Source organism: Trachurus japonicus, chromosome 24 (genome assembly GCF_045865225.1).
Source record: "Trachurus japonicus isolate A0001 chromosome 24, Traja_1.0".
NCBI lineage: Eukaryota > Metazoa > Chordata > Actinopteri > Carangiformes > Carangidae > Trachurus > Trachurus japonicus.
In genome coordinates, this window is record NC_140930.1 from 3,790,140 (window position 1) to 3,810,783 (window position 20,644).

At 41.9% G+C, this 20,644-nt stretch overlaps 1 long non-coding RNA gene across 1 annotated transcript in view; it reads right to left on the reverse strand.

The window, feature by feature from the left end:
• Window positions 1-6,916: 6,916 nt before the first annotated feature.
• The window catches only part of LOC146961169 (uncharacterized), a 125,340-nt gene continuing 111,612 nt past the window's right edge, over window positions 6,917-20,644 (reverse strand). Inside the window, exon 2 of the long non-coding RNA XR_015035193.1 lies at window positions 6,917-7,034. This is a non-coding gene — a long non-coding RNA (uncharacterized LOC146961169). The remainder of the gene's footprint in view (window positions 7,035-20,644) is intronic.

The following is a 20,644-nucleotide window of genomic DNA, read 5'->3' on the forward strand; positions in this document are numbered from 1 at the left end:
GGTGGAATTTTATGTTTACGTTTCCATGGTTTCGGTAGTCGCGGTAAATGCATGGATTTATTTTTTTTTTTTCAATGAAAATCTGTAAAGCGCATGGATCATCACACCAGCTTTTTTTTTTTTTGAACAAATGTCTTTATTGATATTTCAAGCTTTACATACTTAAACACACTTACAGAATTATTCTTGTTAAAAGCTTTAAATTCTTTTGTTCCATATCTGAGTAAAAAAGTAGAAAAAGCCAAAAATAATAACAGCATGAACAGAGAACCTATCGGCAAGGTTATTCCATATTCTTATGACAGTGTCAGAGGTCTGAAAGTTAAAAATAAATGGTTGAATAGGTAATAAAAATATTGATAATTATGTAAAAGTCAAATTGAGTAGAATTTCCATGGTGATTGATACTCATGAAATGAAATAATAAAAACAGAAATACATCACACCAGCTTTTAACAGTGGATATCACACAAATTGACATCCGTGTTAAAAGCCAGCGTTAATAGATCCATGCGTTTACCGCAACTATGACAACGACTGAAAACCATGGAAACGTAAATATACAATTCCACCAAACCGGCAAAACCGGCTTCCGGGTTTGACCATAGATGACGTTTGGAAACTTGTGGATAGTTCAGGTGGAGTGGCTGCGTTTACATGTATCTGATAGTTTGTTAAATGTACAATTGTAACGGTGTCGTACATCTGTAAACATCTGTAAACATCTGTAAACTTGCTTATTTACATGACAGGGTGAAACATACATGTACGGAACAAAACCAAACTGAAAGAGTTATGTTGGCAGAGACAAACCAGTAATTAAACGTAAATTAAATTAGATAAATGAGTAAATTAAACGTTGCACCAAATCCACGGAGAATCAACAGAAGACTCATTCAGACTTCTACATTTAGTCTGAGTCTGGACTTCTTCTGTTCTGATAAACTCAGACGTTCAGAGTCATGCAGATGTTTTCTCTCAGGAGCTGAAGGAGACAGAAACAGAGCCAAAATGGAGTCCAGGTAAATGATGTGCCAGTCTTTGTGCCAGTCAACAGAAAGTCATATTGTAGAGATTTAGTTGAAAACTGTTTTGCTCACTTATATGAATAAAGGACAAGTTGATGTTTTGAAGTCGGTGACGAGTTCTTTCTTTGGCTCAGATGCAATTTTACATTTATTTACATTTAGACACAGTGGACGCATGTAAAGCTCAGTGTTTTATCTGTTCATGAAGTGTGAGACGATGATTCTGAACTGAACGTGTTTGTTTCAAAGTGAAGCTGCAGTTTCAGGTCTGAATTCAAACATCATGCAACTTTTTGAATGAAGAGTTCGTTTGTCGGTCACTGATCTGATGGGACAAAGTCATAAAGCAGGAAAATAAACTGAAAGTGAAAGTGTCAAACCCTTTAACTGTCATCGACGACAAAGGCCGAACTAGCCAATAGGAAACCGTCTGTACTGACCTTCTATCAACTTTCCACTTCAAGTTTGTTGGTCTCGGGTTTCAACTGGTTGGTCGAAGCTGGAGCCAAACTAACAGCGAGATCCTCTGTCAGAGTTGCTGTCTTTTTTTGATTGATTGAAATTCTTTATTCAGTCGCATCACACAATAGCAAACATTATCGACACAAACATTATCAACAAAATAGTGACTGAAAAGGCACAGGCAGAGGCCTAATGCTTATGTTAATTCCTGTCCTACATACCAAATTAAGCTACCCAGCATTTTTACAATATAAAACATAAAACACAAGGCAAGGCAATTTTATTTGTATAGCCCGTTTTTACAAAAGGTTTGTCTCAAAGGGCTTTACATGGCATTGTAACAACATCCTCTGTCCTTAGACCCTCACATCGACTGAGGAAAAACTCCATATAAAACTCTTTTAACAGGGAAAAATCGGAGAAACCTCAGGGTGAGCAACATAAGACAACAACTAACAAACAGCGTGCAATGCATCATGGGATAGGTCGGACCATGATCATTATTATTTTTCTTCTTCTTTCTTTCTTTACACGCCGGAAGTCCAATAGGGAGACAAAGGTGGACATCTTTTGCTTCCACTGACATTGTAAACACAAACAGGCACCTGTGCGTATGTATGTAGGTACGAATGTGGATGAGTTTGGTATTGTTGAGTTTGTATTGTTGTGGATGAGTTTTTTATTGTTCTTGGCGGACTGCCGAACAGAATTCCCCTCTGGGATTAATAAAGTTGATCAAATCAACTCAAATGATCACTGCTCAGGAAAAGGACGACACTTTTCTATGTCACATTTTGAAGAATCCTTAGAGACGGGACGGTCAAGTCTCCAGATGTTGGTCAATAATCATACTTCTTCGTCAAAACCTGACGTCTATATGACCCACAATGCACCAGGTGGGTTGGAGTTCAGACGTGTTCATAAAACATCATAAACATCTCTGCACTGAGCCCAGATCAGTTTACATATCCCTCCGATGAAAGAATCTTTTATCTTTTACGTTTATATACATAATGTAATTTCCTTTCCGACCCATTTGTAGAGTTCCTGTGATGCCTGGGGGAGGAGGAGGAGGGGAGGAGGGGTCCTGACCTCCAGGTGGAGAACCAGCTGCGTCGTCGCTCCCAGTTTCTCCTGACAGGAGGTAAAACAGCTCTGCACCGCCACCGTGACAGATTTACTCTGTGTTCGTAAACCTCAGTTGGCAAAAAGTTGCTCCAAATGGACTGTGACAAGAAGAGCATCCAAACAGCGGAGCGGCACTTGAAGGCCTCGCATAAATCTCCACACCAGAGCAGGTTTCTCTGCGGCCTAATGGAGCAGCGGCGCGATAAATCCCTGCGACAATCAAAGTGATGGAGGCATAAACGTTAACGACGGCGAAGGAACTTCAAACAGAGGAGGAGGAAGGTGAGTGGGACCGACGCTGCAGCGTTCACCTGAACTCTGGAGGTTTATTACTGCATCATTACAGCTGCTCAGAGACCTGCAGGTCACCTCCTCCTCCTCCTTAGCACCAGTCTGCAGAATCTACAGTAGCCTCGCTTAGCGTCAAGTTAGCTTTGTATGATGAGTGTGAACTGGAGAATATATATTTATATACTGTATATATATATATATTTTTTATTGGTTTATTTGGTTGGGACAATGCACATTAATGGACATATAAAAACATGTAAATGTGCCGGGTTGTAGCAGCTAGTGCTAGTTTCCATCCGGAGTCCCAAAACATAAAAACAGTACAGTGTCAGAACAACAACAACATAGTATTATAAAAAACGTAATGCAGACAACAACACACAACTTTAACGAAATAAAACATTGACATTTTGACAACACTTCCATTGGTAGGGGGACCAAAAGAGTTTCTGAGAGATAAAGTGCAAAAGTGCAAAGGTGCCGGGCCAAAGTGACAAGTGCTAAAGTGCAGGAGTGCATCATGGGTACCAAGTTGTATTGCACGGTGCCCTAAAGTGCACATCGGTTTAGAGTGCCAGATTGTATTGCACTATGCCCTTACACACAGTTGCATAAGCAGGAGTGTGTAGATATTGCAAGAGATGTGATACATAATTGTGATTATGTAAATACTTCTAGAACCAAAAAAGACGTACAGTACACTAGTATATCTGCTGCAGCATCATCAGCTGTGTGATAACAAGCTGTTTGTTCTTCTGTCATCTTCAGCTCCAACACATCGTGATGCACCTGAACTCTCCAGTTCTGCAGCATGAAGGTAACTTCCTCTATGTGGCACCAGGGTCACCACCTGTTTTCACCACAACTGCTCTGGAAAATGTGTTTTCTTGTGAAATTGTCTTAATATGTCTCTATTATTCCTTTCTTTTTTCTGTTACCATGAACTTTTTCTTTTTCTTTGATGTTTTCCAAATACATAAATGTTGTGGGATCGTTCCAATGGTTAATGGAATAAGAATCAACGACTTGTGCAATCCTGCAATAAAGTATAAAAAAAAGAAAAAAAGAAAATGTGTTTTCTTGTGAAATTGTCTCAGTTTTTGTGAATCAAACAAAACCTCATTTGTATCCTTCTTCTCCATTTTCAGTTTCCTTCTTGATCCTGTTCGATCATATCTTGACAATCTCCTGAACTGGTCGACCTGAAAGCTGCAGACGTTCTGAGGAGTTGCAGGTTTGATCCCCGGCTGGTTGGACTCTTCTCTGTCCTGACTCATCTCTAATAATCAATGATGGTCATTGACCTCTTGGCCAAACGGTTAGCATCATTGCCCACAGTGCGGGAGACCCGGGTTCGAAACCCACTCAGGGCAGGCCACATAACATCGGACACATATTTATACAATTGTAGCTGTTGATATGTCGATCGATGTCCATTGTCCTAATTCAATCAAATAAATCTTAATAAACGTCACTAAGCAACAGGAAAACATGCAAAGTTACAACGAGATGTCATGGCAGCCATTTTTTCCCTCCAAAGACCTTTTGTTGTTTGTAGAAATTCAACAGTTACAAGGACGTTTTTCTGGATTTAGTTGCTCAATCAGCCATTTCTTGTTTATTTAGAGTTAGTAGAGAGTTATATTTAAATTGTTTAAAGCAGATAACAGCGGCACGGCCGTTTCGGCTAATGCTGTGTTCAAGGCAGGCTTTTGAAACCGTAAGTTACAGCTTCAAGTCACAACTACGACTTGGTAGCGTTCCAGGTAACCCGTAGCTCGTGTTTTTACCGTCCTGTTGTCTGTGAAAGTTCCCTATAACGGCCACTCGTAACTTCCGACCCGTGAACTCGTACCAGATCGAACTGGTATGACTTCACAGGAAGGAAAAACACAAAGTACGAGTTTCCTTGAACGCACCATGAGTTAGCAGCCCCCGCCCTTGTCAGGCATCAATTGGTCCTCGTGCTACGTCACCACATTCACGCGCATCCCTTGGCTGCACACACAGCCCTTCATGCCGTTCTCTCCCCTCATTGGATAACACTTGTATCCCACAAGGAAAATTTTCTCCTCGGGTTACAGCAGAGCAGAGTGACGGAGAGACTCGTGTTTAGGCTGAAATACTTCATGTAAGTGATTGCTGACGGAAAATAGGACTATTTAGGACTTATATTAACAAAAACATTCCACTGATATCTGCTTTAAATAGTCTTTAATGAAATTTACTCAGAATTAGTGGCGCCAAAGTCTGACACAAAGAGCTGAACAGCTATGAAACAACAGATGAATTCATTCTCACTCTGTCTCTCTGTGTGAAACCAGACACAGACTGTAGTATAGGAATCATCTCAAGCTCTTCCCTAATTCAGTGATCTTCTACACACACCAGACTCCAGCTTCTACTCGTCGGTGTCTCACCTGGGAACCACTCCTAGCTGCACAGTTGTTCACATAAAAACCTGACAGAAATATTTGGGATAACAACAAGTGAATTAAAAAAAAAAGTTGAGACGTGTCTCTGTTCTCACACCCACGCAGCCGACCAATCACAGCGTGACGTGTGAAAGTCGTTGGAAAGTTGGTAGTGAATCCGACAGCGGCTCTGATGAATGAGCCTCCAGCAGCCGACACAACTGGAACTCATTAACATGCACGTTCGTTAGGAGCAGAGCTGCAACCGGGACGACGTGATTCATTGATCTGCTGATTGACAGAAAACGGGTCAAGACTTTTCATAACTGATTGATGATTCAGACATTATAGCTCCATTCAGCTTTGATCTGCACAAATATCATCTATTGGAGGATGAATGGACCACTCATGTGACTTTTTGATTTGATTTGATGGAGTTATAGATGGACTTGTGCAGCTCTGCGCAGGTACGATCATGATGTACGACCTTATCTTAGAGTTAGCCTGTTAATTATAACCTAAACATGATAATGAGGGTCATCGGTTCTGCAGGTGTTTGTATTGGACCTGACTCTGACCTGATGATGGCGCTAGATGAAAAAGACCAAAGACTTTCACTGTGCAGAGAGAGAACAGGCTCAGGTTCAGGGGGTCGGAGCAGATCCCACAGATCAAACCCTCCATCCATCGCTCAGCTCTGGGACTGTGTATCAGATCCTGTCAGAGCATAAACACCACTGCAGAGGCTAAATATTTTCCCTCCAAAGACGCTCTCTCTCCCTATAACTCGGAGCGCCGCGGCCTCTCCATGCATCATCTGTCAGCGAGCGACATGAGCTGCACCACATGTCCTGCTGCTGCACACTCAGTCAACACGTGCACTGCAGGCCGCTGCGCTCATTCTCATGGACATCAAACAATACAAGAATGTCACAATTACACAACGCTGCCTGGCGCTACCATATTTCAAGAGAGCGCTTTGGACGACGAGGTTGAGATGAGTCAGTGAAGTGTCCATCTGGGTTCAATCAGGGCCGAGGCTGCATGCAGCACACAACTTGTTTCTATTGGAGGAGAATCTGACAGCGCACTGAAAAGATTCTTCTAGTCCTCAATCAGAGGGAAGTGATTTTATTATTGTTTTACAGATTTCTGCATAGAAATGTCTGGAAATGACTAAAGGCATTCATGGATAATAGATAATATGATAGTAAATATAGAGAGTTAGAATCTAAAGCTCCTTCAGTATAAAGGTAGATGTTTGTGTTAAAGCTCCTTCAAAATAAAGGTAGATGTTTGTGTTAAAGCTCCTTCAAAATAAAGGTGGATGTTTGTATTAAAGCTCCTTCAAAATAAAGGTAGATGTTTGTATTAAAGCTCCTTCAGTATAAAGGTAGATGTTTGTGTTAAAGCTCCATACAGTATAAAGGTAGATGTTTGTATTAAAGCTCCATACAGTATAAAGGTAGATGTTTGTGTTAAAGCTCCATACAGTATAAAGGTAGATGTTTGTGTTAAAGCTCCATACAGTATAAAGGTAGATGTTTGTGTTAAAGCTCCATACAGTATAAAGGTAGATGTCCATGTGTAGTGTGATTATAAAGCAGCTCTAGGTTCTACATTAATACTGTGAAAGTATCAAAGCCTCAGTCCACAGAGAAATGCACACAGCCTGTATTCAGAAACTGAGCCTTAAAACCAGCCGTCAGGACTTCCTGTCACTTTGTGATGTCACAACTAAGCCCCGGATTTGGTTTCTGAGTGTTTTATTCTGAAATCTTCTCTGTTTTTATTGGATTGCGTTTGGAAAACTGTTATTTTTCTAAAAGCAATGCACATATGATGGAACCTATGATTTGTGCCAAACTAAGAGTTTTTGAGGTATTTAAGTGCATTTATCTCTCACTTCCAACCCTTTACTTTTGTCTTGATTCACAGATGCCACATCAGTAGTAGAGAAAAGGGTGTGTGGACATGTGTGGTGGATTTTTCTTGAGATGTGAAAATTTCAACTGTTATAATAAAATTCTCTGTTTATGTGGAGCAGTTATTAACACAGAGAGAGACAGGATGACACTGGAGAAGCTTTATATTCACACTCTACTTGTTAAAAACATGTGTAAACAGGCTGAAGTCCAGTTTTCCACCTTCACGTGAACCCTGCTCCCTCTTCTGTTCCCCGGCTCCACCACTAGGTGGCAGCGTTGCTCTAGGGAAAAAAACACACACACACAACCAACCAACACAAAGCGCCATGAACTTTCTCCAAACGACAACTTTCCATGACACAAAGGTAACAACGGGAAACTTTTTATAGAGGCTTTCACATGGGCTGCATGAGCCCGGGCTGTGTGAGAGTCGAGCCTCTCTGGCTGCCACCGTTAATGGGAGGCAGATGGACCTGGAGCGCTCGCTGCAGACTAATGAGGGAAATATGGAATCAGTGGAGGTTTCACACAAGAGAGCAGACTGGATGCTAATTGTATATTTTTGCTGTGTCGCTGTCAAACACAGCGGAGAGCACTGATCCGGTTATTGTGCTCAGGATAATGCATCTTGACATTTAGAGACTATGAAAGAGAAGCTGTAGGGTTTTAACACTGGAGAGCAAACGTTTCAATATTATGAATCTGCAGGAGATTAAAAGGCGATAATCCTTCTCTTTCTTCTCCTGAGCACCACAGGCACATTGTCAGACACTTCTTCACAACAGATCTCTTTTATACTTTTTTTTTTTATTTGTGTATTTCCAAGAAAAATAACCTTCACGTGGTTCCACAATAATATGGAAACAGTGCTGATGTTGTCTGTAAACCGAGCTGCTATTTTACAGGCTGAACGTGGATCTGACTGAGCTCCATAAACGGCCCCCGGAGAGGATGAGGTCAAAGCTCAGAAACTCGTTACACAAGCCCCGAAGACTCTGCGTGGTGTTGGAGACGGTGACGGTGACGACAGAGGACGACACACACGATCACGGTCGAGTGTTTTCTCTCCTCCCGTCTGTGTTTGATCAGTGTGTTTAATTAGAGGGAGGTTGACCGTGTTTTACACCGATCGGGCTCTGATCAGAGTTTCTGTCCCGGTCCAGACCGAACCGTCTCAACGACCGTCTGATTTACTGCCACCAGACGCTGGACAGACCTTCATGTTCCTCTGAGGATCGAACCCACGGTGATTTTTTTGTGTTAGCTCCAGCTTCAGCAGCAGCAGCAGCAGCAGCAGCAGCAGAGACCTCTCAGTCATCCAGGGAATTATTTCAAGATTTGGTTCAATATTCTGCAGATGTTGGCACCAAACTAAGACAAATCCACTCCCATCACGATCAATTGTAATAGCTTTGTCATCCAGTGTCGTCATCGGCTCAGAGTTTTATATCAAATACTTTGAATTATGATCAATTACCTGCTAGACTAAAAGCCCAACAGCCAGCACAATCACCGAAGCCACAGACACAGAGAGGTCAAACTGAAATGAAGCAGAATGGCCTACTTTGCATCAAGTTTGTTTTTATGGAGCTTTGCATCTCTGATGTATCAATGACAATGTGAATGTTGGAGGATTTCCACCAACTGTTAATACCAGGTATGAACATGCATCTCCATTGACCAGATGTGATCAGATTTTACATCATGCTTCATATGCAAACAAAAAAAAAGAGTTTTATCCATTGCAAATAGTAAAGTATTGCTGCTTTATTATGAAAGTGGGTGGTTCTTTGTTGTGGTCAGGACTTTCTCTGCTAAATGACTGGACACATGGGATCCAGACCGTCTTTGGAGGTGTCTCGGTGCATTCACACCTTATTGTAGAGCTGATCGCTGTGATCGGATCAGCTGAGGTGGATCTTAATACCAGTTCTTTCTGACACTTCTCACAATGACTTGATGTTTTTCTCTTGAAGAAGTTTGTTGGATCATAGAGACTCCACCTGTTGGAGCCCATGGGCGACACCTTTGAAGACGCCTTCACAGTGGTACCACACCACTTTGTTGGACCTGGTCATTGAAAGCATCTTCTGAAACAAGGAGGAGGTGGTGGAGACCAAAGACGGAGCTAAAAGGGGAGGAAACGTAGTCTTACTCCCCAACAGTGGCCTGAAAAATCAATGATTGAAGCTTTCAATACCACAAAAACATACATCATCTCTGTAGCAGAACTTCAAAGGTCTCCATGTTAAATGTCTAAATTAAAAGTCTTCATAGTGGAGATGAGTTTACTCTACGTTTGTCTTTGATCTTCAGTGATTTAGCAGCGCTGAGCTCCTGATCCAGATCCAGCTCTGACCCTGTTTATCATTTGTGGAACAGACAGTCTGAACCTGTCAGGCCAAGTTTTCATTGATGGCGGCTCCAGCTGACAAATGCATGTTTTGTGAGTCTTGGCCTGACGTTCAGGAGTAAATCTGTAACCTCAGACACTCGAGTGGCTCCTTCTCCTTCGTCTGACGGAAACAGCTTGACCACTTTAATAAGACCTGGACCGGGCCCGCGGCTGATGATGATGATGATGATGCTGATGATTCTCAGGGAAGTGATCAGTTTGTTTTCTTTGGTCTAAATCAGAACAGAACGTTTGACTTTTTTATTGTTGGACTCTTTCAGCTTCAGACTTGACCAATTAGAAGAGGACCAGCTTGTAAATCAAAGTCATATTTTCTGTGTTGGACCGAGTCCCGGTCACACGTCATCCTGCCTGGTTGAGTTTTTTGGTTGTTTGATGGACTCTCTGGTTTCTGGACGAAGGAGCCGATGTTGTAATTTATAAACTCTGGTGGAATATGTGAAGAAAATACTGAATGATTTTGCTCCACTTGGCTGTCGAGGCCCCGTCAGACCTGTAGGACCATTATTCTGAGGACTCATACTGCTCTATCTGGGTGCTGCTGGTCGTTGGGGTCACATGGAAACCTGTTCGACCTCTTCATGTATTTCTGATTAAAATAATCTACCCAGGAATCTACACAGGGCTTTTCTCATGGAAAAGCATTTGGTTGATTGATATTTTCTAGATTGTTTTAATATAACAAATGACCTGTAAGTTGAATACATATGGAAAATCTGGACGCTCCTTCCAACAACCAGGCCTGTGTGTCAGATATATTTTGAAACCTGAGAGTGAAAGTTTGTTCTTGACCTTGGAAACAGCAGCTGACAGAACAACGTCACCACAGCCTCCATTCATTAGCTGCTCCGGAGCTGTTGTTGATCTGTGGAGCAGCATTGGGAGTCTGAACACGGCCGGCCTGCAGGTTCATGTCTGTCAATATTCATCAGTCGTCTTTATGATGTCAGAATCTGCTCTGAAGCCTCAGGATGTGCAAAAGATGTTTCATACTAAACTGAACTGAACTAAACTTTTCTTCTCTGATCATGTTGTTTCTCCGAACATCAGGAAACCCAGATCTGATCCGACCCAGATCCTGGTGCCTCGAATAACAGAGGAACCCCCACAGATCCTCCAGGATAAGAACGTCTGTCTCTCTGGTCCTGGATCAGCTGTAAAGGTCATGACCTCCTCGGACCGACATCCAGTGACCACCTGAGTCGATCCAGTCACTGATTACCGCTGTCGGTAACACTTTATTTGACGCCTATCTCTATAGTGCATTATAACCATACTTAAAATGAGTTATAATGCAGTTATAGCACTGTATAACTATGGATATAAACACTCATAATGCTTTATAACAATAATCATAACACACTATAAAGTATTTTATCATGACTTATAAGGTCAGGTATTGTAATACGTTATAACTGTTATAACTCGCTGACAATGCCCCCACATCAATAATACATAGAGTTATAATGTGTTATAATTGGCTTATAAACGTGTATAACTATCATTATAAACACAAGGCTTTATGACAAGCATAACACATCATAAAGCATTTTAAAATGGCTTTTAAGGTCAAGTATTATAATAGAGTTATAATGCTCTATAATTTGGGCATTGTCAGCGAGTTACTAACAAACTTACCTGACCTTATAAGTCATGACAAAATGCTTTATAGTGTGTTATGGTTATTGTTATAAAGCATCATCACACCCCCAGAGGAGTTCCCATGGGGCTCGTCACAATCAGGCCGTGTAGCTGGGTATCTGGGAAAAAAAACCTTTTCTCCTTTCTTTCACATGAAAACTCAGTTTCAGGTCACTGAAAGCATTTTTTTCTGAAAACTTCAGCCCAAGTGGAGATTTGGGAAAACTCTGGTGTCATGTTTTTGTGTATACAACGAGGGAAAACAAGAGTTTTGAATGTCACTGCAACATGCATTGACGTCATTCATCCAAACATGTTGTTTTTTTTCTTGTTTTGTTTTGCACAGCTCTGTCACACTGCCCCCTACGGGTTGGGTCTATAAATCATGACAGAACTCAACGGTGTATTTTGTAGATGAAGATCAATCTGGTGTTAACAGTGTTATTACTTAAAATGGAGGGGAAAATATTTGTTTTTTATAAATAACCTCAGAACAAGGAGGTTGTGAAGAGACTCTTTATTTCCAAGAATCTGCTGAAGAACCACTACCTCCTTGTTCTTCCTCTTCTTCTTGTCTTTGTTTTTCCTCTTCGACTCCTCATCCCAGCACTTCTTCAGCTGACCTCCTTCTCTTGTTAAGATGATGTAATGTTTACTGAAATGTCTCCTGCTGCTTCACTGATAAAAGCTGCTGAACATAAATCTCTTCAAACTGCTCCCTGCTCCTCTCACTGATCTGAGATCGTCTGAGTCAAACACTGAGCTCATCCTCGACAACCAATAATAACAGATTGCGTGTTCACACCGAGCTTCTGTTTAGAGGAGCTGATGGATACGAGGCCTCCGTGTGTGTCTCAGGCGATCGTACAACATTGCAGGATGTCGGGCCGTCTGATTGGCTGAAGACGCACCGTAGTCGTGGTTTTAATTCCCACCACGGTGCGATAAGCCAGTGTGTATTGGTTCCTGTCCAGTAACTAAACAGTTATCATTGTTTGCTGCTCCTCAGACGGAGACAAAGTAAAAACCTTGGCCGACACCGACGTCGTCGTTGCATCACTGCAGAGTCTGTAACCACAGCGACCGTCCGACACACAGTGATGTAAAGTCCCAGCTGCTCTTTACACCGAGGTGACCTGAGACGTTTGTGATGGCCGAGCTGCAGACTCGTATTCATGTTCGAGAGTTGTTGTTTTCCGGAGTGAGACGTTGGATATAACGTGTTCATCATCGGGATGGAAAACACACTCAGACATCAGAGAAGTGCTTCAATGTGTCGGAGCTCAGACGTGCAGACAGACGGGACGCAGAGCCACCGGCATGATTTGTGAAGTGAAGTTATTGAATTGGATTAAATTGTGTTGTGTTGCATAACTGCAGGGGGAACGAGCTCAGGCTGCACAGGCAGAGACACTGAAGTGTTTCTGCAGCAGCTGCAGGTCACTGTCAGAGATCCTGTTCTGTCCTGACATGGAAACGTTCATGTGAGAAGTCAAAGTCGTGTTTAATCAACTTACTAAAAGTTTCCCACGTTAAACATTCAGGGCGGAAGTCAGGCCCCATGATACAACAGCATATGATACTTCAAACACAATGTTATTGTTATTTTGCAATGTTGCAATAACATCTGTTTTACTCAATCAGATAAAGTTTGGTCTGTTCATCTCATTTCAGGCATTGATGCTGTTCTTGTTTATGTTATTGTTAAACAAAAAAAAACTAAAAAAAAGACTTTTCTGGGCTGGCGCCAAAAACTTGCAGGAGGTTGGAGACGAGTGTGAACTATAATGAGAAGCAACTGTGAAACTATTGGATCATACAACGACAATTCAGCGATCAGAAATACCAAGGCGGATAAATGAACAATAATGTTTGACTTTATGGTCTTTAATTGTCCATTTCTCGTTTTAATTAATCTTATTCATAACGTTTTTCCAATAATAGTATTTTTTCTTAAGTTTATGTTTAATGGTCCAGACCTTCTTTGTGCTGACTGGGTGAAACCGTGACCTCTGTGACCTCTGAGGTTCCCGTCTCTGTCATGTTACGTAACGTTGAGAGCGATTCCTGTTGACCTGAGTGTGTTTGTCTGCTCGGTAAACAGCAGCTGAAGGAGGAAGAGGACTCACTCAGGAGCTTCACACAAACATCTTCAGGCTCCTTCTTCTTCCTCTTCTATTTTTTCTTCATCCTCCTCTTCTTCCTTTTTTGTCTTCATCTTCTTTTATCCTGTTGTTTCTGCTCTTGTTCTTCTTCACCATCTTCTTACTCTTCATGATCGTCTTCTTCTTCCTCCTCTCCTTCTTCCTTTTCTTCTTTTTTTCAAGTAGCATCTTTCCTCCTCATCTTCACTATCTTCTTCCGCTTCCTCCTACATTGGCCCAGTTCCACTTCGCCCTCTGAACCCTCACTGACTTAACTGACATCAGCTGTAAGTGACTGAGTGTGAGCAGCACTTCTCGGTCTTTCAGGATCAAGACCAAGACCAGGACCAGGACAAGTACCGGTCCCAGAACTGACATCGAGACCAGAACTGGAAGCGGACCCAAACCCGAACCCGAATCGGAACCGGGACCACACCAGAACTGGAACTGGAACCAGCATCGGGACCGGAATTTGCATCAGGTCCGGGACCGGGACTGTAACAGAACTGGGACTGGAACCGGGACCAGAACCAGGACTGGAGCCCAACTGGATTGTAAGGAATTCAGCCTTTGTCTTCTCTTTGTTGTTCTTCTTATTTGCATGTCATCCATCTTCTTCTTCTCTTCTTGTTTTGCATTTAGTCTCAGAATCAGAATCAGAATCAGAAAACCTTTATTGTCCCCTGCAAAAAGCAGTGGAAATTCTTCTTAGACGTAGAACGCATAAAAGAAACATAAAAGCACAATTTACAGTAACATAACATAAAACAAACAACAAATAGATACAGAATGACACAGGTAAATACAGAATAAACACCTTAAAAGAACATTAAAAGATTTCATAGTGAGTTGTTGATGATGTTGATGGCGGATGAGATGAATGATTTTTTCACCAAGTTTGTCCTTGCTAAAGGGACTTTGTAGTGACGGCCTGAGGGAAGAAGTTGGAAAGAGTTGTGGAGATGGTGGTGGCTTTACGTCTGACTGCCTGTGTGTGCAGGTCTGAGAGGGACGACTGTGTGGTGCCTGTTATTTTACTTGCATATTTGATGATCCGTGACAATTTGGTTTTGTCCTTGACAGAAAGAAAAGTGTACCAGGATGAGATGTTGTAAGTTAGAACTGACTCAATAAGTGATCTGTAAACATTAAAATGTCTTTGCTCACATTACTGTAAAATCCTCTCATTCTTCTTCTTCCTGTATCTCTGATGCTCTGTAGGGGGCGCTGTTCGTGGTTCTTATCATTTGTTCCAATGACCTTCATGTTCCCGTTCCCTGGATGAAGATCCTTCAGTGTCGTGTCCCAACACACTTTTTCCTTCCACGACTGAGTCACATCGACATCTTATTCTCCTCAGATCAGCGAGTGACCACATCCAACAAACCTGCAGCAGCAGAACCTCACACGGAAAAAAACCTCCTTTGTTTGCAGCGTTGTTTGAGCACAAACAGCCGGCGTGTGAGTGAAAGTTGGCTGATCCGATCCGATCTGATCTGATCTGAGCGCAGCAGCAGCCCCGACCCGGCAGGAAGCGCTCATCGTCTCATCGTCGTTGGAGAGTCATGGAAAAGTCTGCGGGGCCGCGGTCCCTCTGCTGCTCCTCGCTCTGCTTTTAAAGCAGCTTAGTCATAATAACACAGTCTGGGGTAAATGATTCAGAGACATGAGCACACACAGTTTCCACTACACTCAGCTGTATCCACGGGGGAAACACTAGCAGTGTGGCTACTAGTGTGATAACACTGGAATGACTCACACTCATTCATTTATTTAGGTTATTAGGTTCTTCATCATGATCAGGGATAAACCTCCTGTCTGCGTCCATAGAATGTAAAGAAAACAATGAACAAAAAACAAAAAACCTGTATCTGCAGACAGTTCATCTGGCAGCATGGAAATATATTTGAAATATGAGATACAAGTATTTTTCCTCCCTGCTTGAGTTCTACCTTCTGTTCAGGGAAAGTCAAAGTCACTGGTTTCAGTAATTCTGCAGAATTTCCATGGAGTTTGATCACACCAGGATGAAGTAACTATTTTTTTTACGAGTGTATATCATGTTGAATCCCACTTTACAGCCTGTGATCTGTTCCTGGAACAGCTGAACCCCCCTCTTTACCCCCCTCCGTTACCGTTAGAGACTGAACCCCCCCTCTTTACCCCCCTCCGTTACCGTTAGAGACCGAACCCCCCTCTTTACCCTCCTCCGTTACCGTTAGAGACCGAACCCCCCTCTTTCCCCCCCTCCGTTACCGTTAGAGACTGAACCCCCCCTCTTTATCCCCCTCCGTTACTGTTAGAGACTGAAACTCCTGCAGGAAGAGGCTGGTATCCATTCATCCATCCATCCATCCATCTATGAATGAATGAATGAATGAATACTTTATTTCAAACATGTGAATAACATATTACACTTGAAGCACTAGTCGATACAAACCTTGTATGTTTTTATTGACTAGTGCCTCAAGTGTAATATGCTATCCAACATCCATCCATCCGTCTGTCCGTCCGTCCATCCATCCATCCATCCATCCATCCATTATTCATCCATCCATTAACCATCTAACATCCATCCATTCAACATCCATCCATCCATCCATCCATCCATTATTCATCCATCGATCATCCATCCAACATTCATCCATTATTCATCCATCCATTATCCATCTAACATCCATCCATTCAACATCCATCCATCCATCCATCCATCCATTATTCATCCATTGATCATCCACCCAACATCCATCCATCCATTATCCATCTAACATCAATCCATTCAACATCCATCCATCCATCCATCCATCCATCCATCCATCCATCTATCCAACATCCATCCATCCATCCATCCATCCATCCATCCATCCATTATTCATCCATCGATCATCCATCCAACATTCATCCATTATTCATCCATCCATTATCCATCTAACATCCATCCATTCAACATCCATCCATCCATCCATCCATCCATTGATCATCCACCCAACATCCATCCATCCATTATCCATCTAACATCAATCCATTCAACATCCATCCATCCATCCATTATCCATCTAACATCAATCCATTCAACATCCATCCATCCATCCATCTATCCAACATCCATCCATCCATCCATCCATCCATCCATCCATCCATCCATCCATCCATCCATCCATCCATCCGTCCATCCATCCATCCATCCGTCCATCCATCCATCCATCCATCCATCCATCCGTCCATCCGTCCGTCCGTCCATCGACGAGCCGAGGGAACATGTGGAAACATCTCGTTCCCCTGAGTCTTCGCTGATTCATGAATGGAACATGGATTCATGGATGAAGTCACAAAGTGAGGTGTGAGGTGATAGAGAACTAGGAGTCTTCTACCTCCTTCTCCTCTTCCATGACTGAAAACTGATCCCAGGTCTGTTTCTGGTCAGAGGAGCAACGAGATGACATCACACACAGTGAACATGACATCAGCACATTTACTGTAAACGGTAAATTAACTTTGCATCAAACTGTGTTTAATCATTTAAATACAGGGAAATTAAACTTTAGTGTTGTGTTTCTATAAAGTTATAGGTTAAAAAAAACAGTCCCTAGTGTGAGTTAAAATGCAAAATGCTGAATCCTACGTTTCCCACGATGCCACAGTAAACTGAACCTTTTGTGTAGAAATGGTGGAGTGTCTGATTTAAAACTCTACAGAGACATTTGATCAAGTCACTGCCATCGATATAAAGTTGAATTAAATGATTACAAACATATTCAAAGAATAACACATGAATGAAATAAAATAATATTCTACTTGGAAAAGGAGCCAAGGAGTCAAATACCATATTTATGAGATAGTATGGAGGCTCAAAAGCGACTAAATGTTGTTAAATAGCATGGTTAGCTCAATTTGAGAGAAAAAAAAATGTCTTGATTTTTCTTTTCCATAAAATACTTAAAATATATCTTCAATTAATTAACATAATTGTTCTTCTTTTCCTCTACAATTTATCTTACATTAGATTATTTCTTCTTCTCAAACATTACTTTTTTAGCGTAATTGTAATAAATAGATTAATTATTAAAGGCCGAGGGTTAAACAGAGGAATGAATAATGTGTGTTTGTGTGGGAGTGAGTTTGGGCACATGGACGTAGGTTTTGTTGACTTTTATTCTCTGCATATGAAGCTGTGGTTCAGTCAGATGTGTTTCTTTGAGCTGCATGAACCTGGATAACAACCAGAAATAAATCAAAGAGAAAACATTAGTCAACATTACAGTAAATTATAGCTGCGTCTTAATCAGGACAGACTTTGTTCTGGAAACAATTCACACACGTCAACTAGTGAGAGATTTAATGATTAACACATGCGGCAGTTTGCAAATTTACTATTTTACAGTCCAGTGCAAGACGGAGGGAGAGAAAAAAAAAACGTTTTCAACTTGAAATGATTTGAATATGTGAGAAAAGTTGTTAAACCGGCTCCAAGAGGCTGCAGCACCTGCCCAGGCATCTGTAGACCTGGATCTGGACCTGGACCTGGACTGTGCATCTTCTTTACGATGCAGATCAGTTGAAGCTGCAGCTCTGTGACTCTCTGCATGTGTTTAACAGACTTTAACCTGCACAGACGTTTCATCTGACAAAGATTTTCGTTTTATTGGAGCTAAAATGTTGCATGGACACAGTCATTAAGAGATTAAAGAGATCAGGGTGAAGTGAACTTGGATTATAAAATAGCATCAGTTCGAATCAGGAAGATTCTCAGAGATAAAAAATCTCGTCCACTTACTATGTTTTAGTTCTGCGTTTTCACTCACCTACATCTTCATTTAGGTTCTTTAAAGTTAAGAGTTTAGAAGCATCTGTGAAAGTGAAAGTGTCTCAGGTTTCATGGCCACATCTTTGTTTTTAATCATCAGATCCATTTTCACTCAATCACCACATGTCTTCTTGTTTTCTCGGCATCATTACCACGAATGTTTCTCGTGTCATGAGGATGAATTTAAGAATCAGGTTGGACTCAACAGATCAACGTTAAAAGGTTTGAAATTGCCGTCTGTCATAATATTGAGTTTCACTTCACTTTAACCTGCACCTGCTTTTTATTGACAGTGAAAATCCTCAATCAGGATTATCAGTTGTGCTTGAACTGTTTGATTGGAAACTGGAGCAGGTACTTTTTCTTTTCAAGGAACTGTGGCTTTGACAAAAATCTGAGAATGAGATTATATTATATCATATTTCGTTATATTAGAAAGTCTTATTTGCAATTTGATTTGCAGTGACAGTCCACACGGTCAATACACATCATGAACTACAATAATAAAAGGGAAAAAATGCACAAAACTCCATCCAATAGTAATAGCATATTTCATAACAAGTTAGAGTCCGATGTGAAGCAACAAAAGTTGATCAGTTTAATCTAAATGAGACTTTTAACCTGTGTAATTTAAAGAGCGGAGGTGAATCTGCTGCAGCCGAACTCCTCTGCACTCGTGTGTCTGAGCAGTTGTTGATTGTTTTGAAGAGTACGACTCTCACTCCAGGCTGAATAGTTAAAATATCTGTTGTACCCACTTCCACCGAACCTCCCTTCACTCCCTTTACAACAAGACAAGAGACAGTTACATCAGATCCTGTGCGTCGGTGAAAGGCAGAACTGTGTTTATGACATTACTTCAGGACAGATTATCTCTCCTATTCGTCAAAACCTCCGCCGCTGCCAGACAACGGAAACTGCTGGAGAGCTCCGGTCAAAGCCAGATTCCTATTAACGGAAGAGCTGGCGTTTATATTCAGCCCGAGCCCAGCATGGGTTTATATGTAGTCAGCTGCCATAGACTTACTAAATCACCAATTAGAGTAATGAGAAGCAGGCAGCGATGTTTATTTTCAGAGTCACGTGTCACCAGGCTGCATGTGAGTGTGAAAACAAACTCGGAAAAAGTGAACGGCACAGAAATCCGCTGCATTAAGCTCATCTCGTAGAGGTTCGGTGTCATCAGAGGCCTTTATGCAGGAAACGTGGACCGGGTCTAGAGTAGAGCCGGCCCCCGGTCTGAGCCGGGCGGCTGCAGACAGGCCTGTATCAGAGGACGCATTAATAACCGGACCAATAAATACACAGGGTTTTGCCAAGGTGACACAATACGAGCTGCTGGTTCTGCTGCTGCTGCTGCTGCAGTAAAAGATAAATGCTTCCATTTATCTCGGGTGCCTTAAACAGCTCTTTGCCCAGGGAGTCGTTTAAAGGAGCCAAGTGGAAGTGAAAAGCCTCGGCCCGGTTAGCTTCTCTCCAGGTGGTGATCATTCACCACACAATCTGAAAGCAATAGATCAGGTTTGATTGTCGTCCCATCATGTCGAAAAAATGTCAGCGGGACGATTCGGGTCACGTCAGAAAAGTGACGCGAGGAGGAAAGAATGTGAAATAAAAAAATTAAAAAAAAAGGTGAAGGTTTCTGTCAGAGCAGCTCCACAGAATCCGACAGGAAGTCAGAGGGAACCAATCAGGAGGAGGCGTGACGGCCTTTCCAATCAGTCGTCTTCGGTTGGAGACGTCTACAACTGTAGGGAGGGGGAGGTAAAAGACTGAGGGTTGCTCTACTGATATCTGTTGGATCAAAACAACGTATCTGGACGTCACAGTCGGGCCTGAACAAGATGAACACGTTCACATGCTGCTCTGTTGAACATCACCTGTCATGTTTCACCTGCTGCTGATGATTATAATCAGGAGTGTTTGAACATTGTTGATCACAGGACGTCTGATCTTCTGCTCCTAAATATTCCTCTCTGTTCTTGTCCTCTAGAGAAACATCAACAGTCTCAGCCCAAGTTCACATCTAAAATCTGGATGCATCATTATCATGTGGACTTGAGACGGAGACGTATCCCCAGAATGCTTTTTGCACCAAACATCAACAACAGCAGCATCAACCAGAGACTCAGAGCTAAAACTAAGGTCACTCTATGACTGTTAATGGATCTCTTTAACAAGTTTCAATGGTTTTGCAGGTGAGGTACTGACAATAAGACTCCAAATACGTTGACAGTTTGTTTAAACAATGTCTGATTGGGAATTTGCTTTGATGTTTTTGGAGATAGGACAACATCCTACGGAGAAGAGACCTAGTAAATTTGTCTGTCGTCCAGATAGGAAAAGTTTTATATCTTGATATCTTGTTTTGTTATTTGTCTCTGTGTC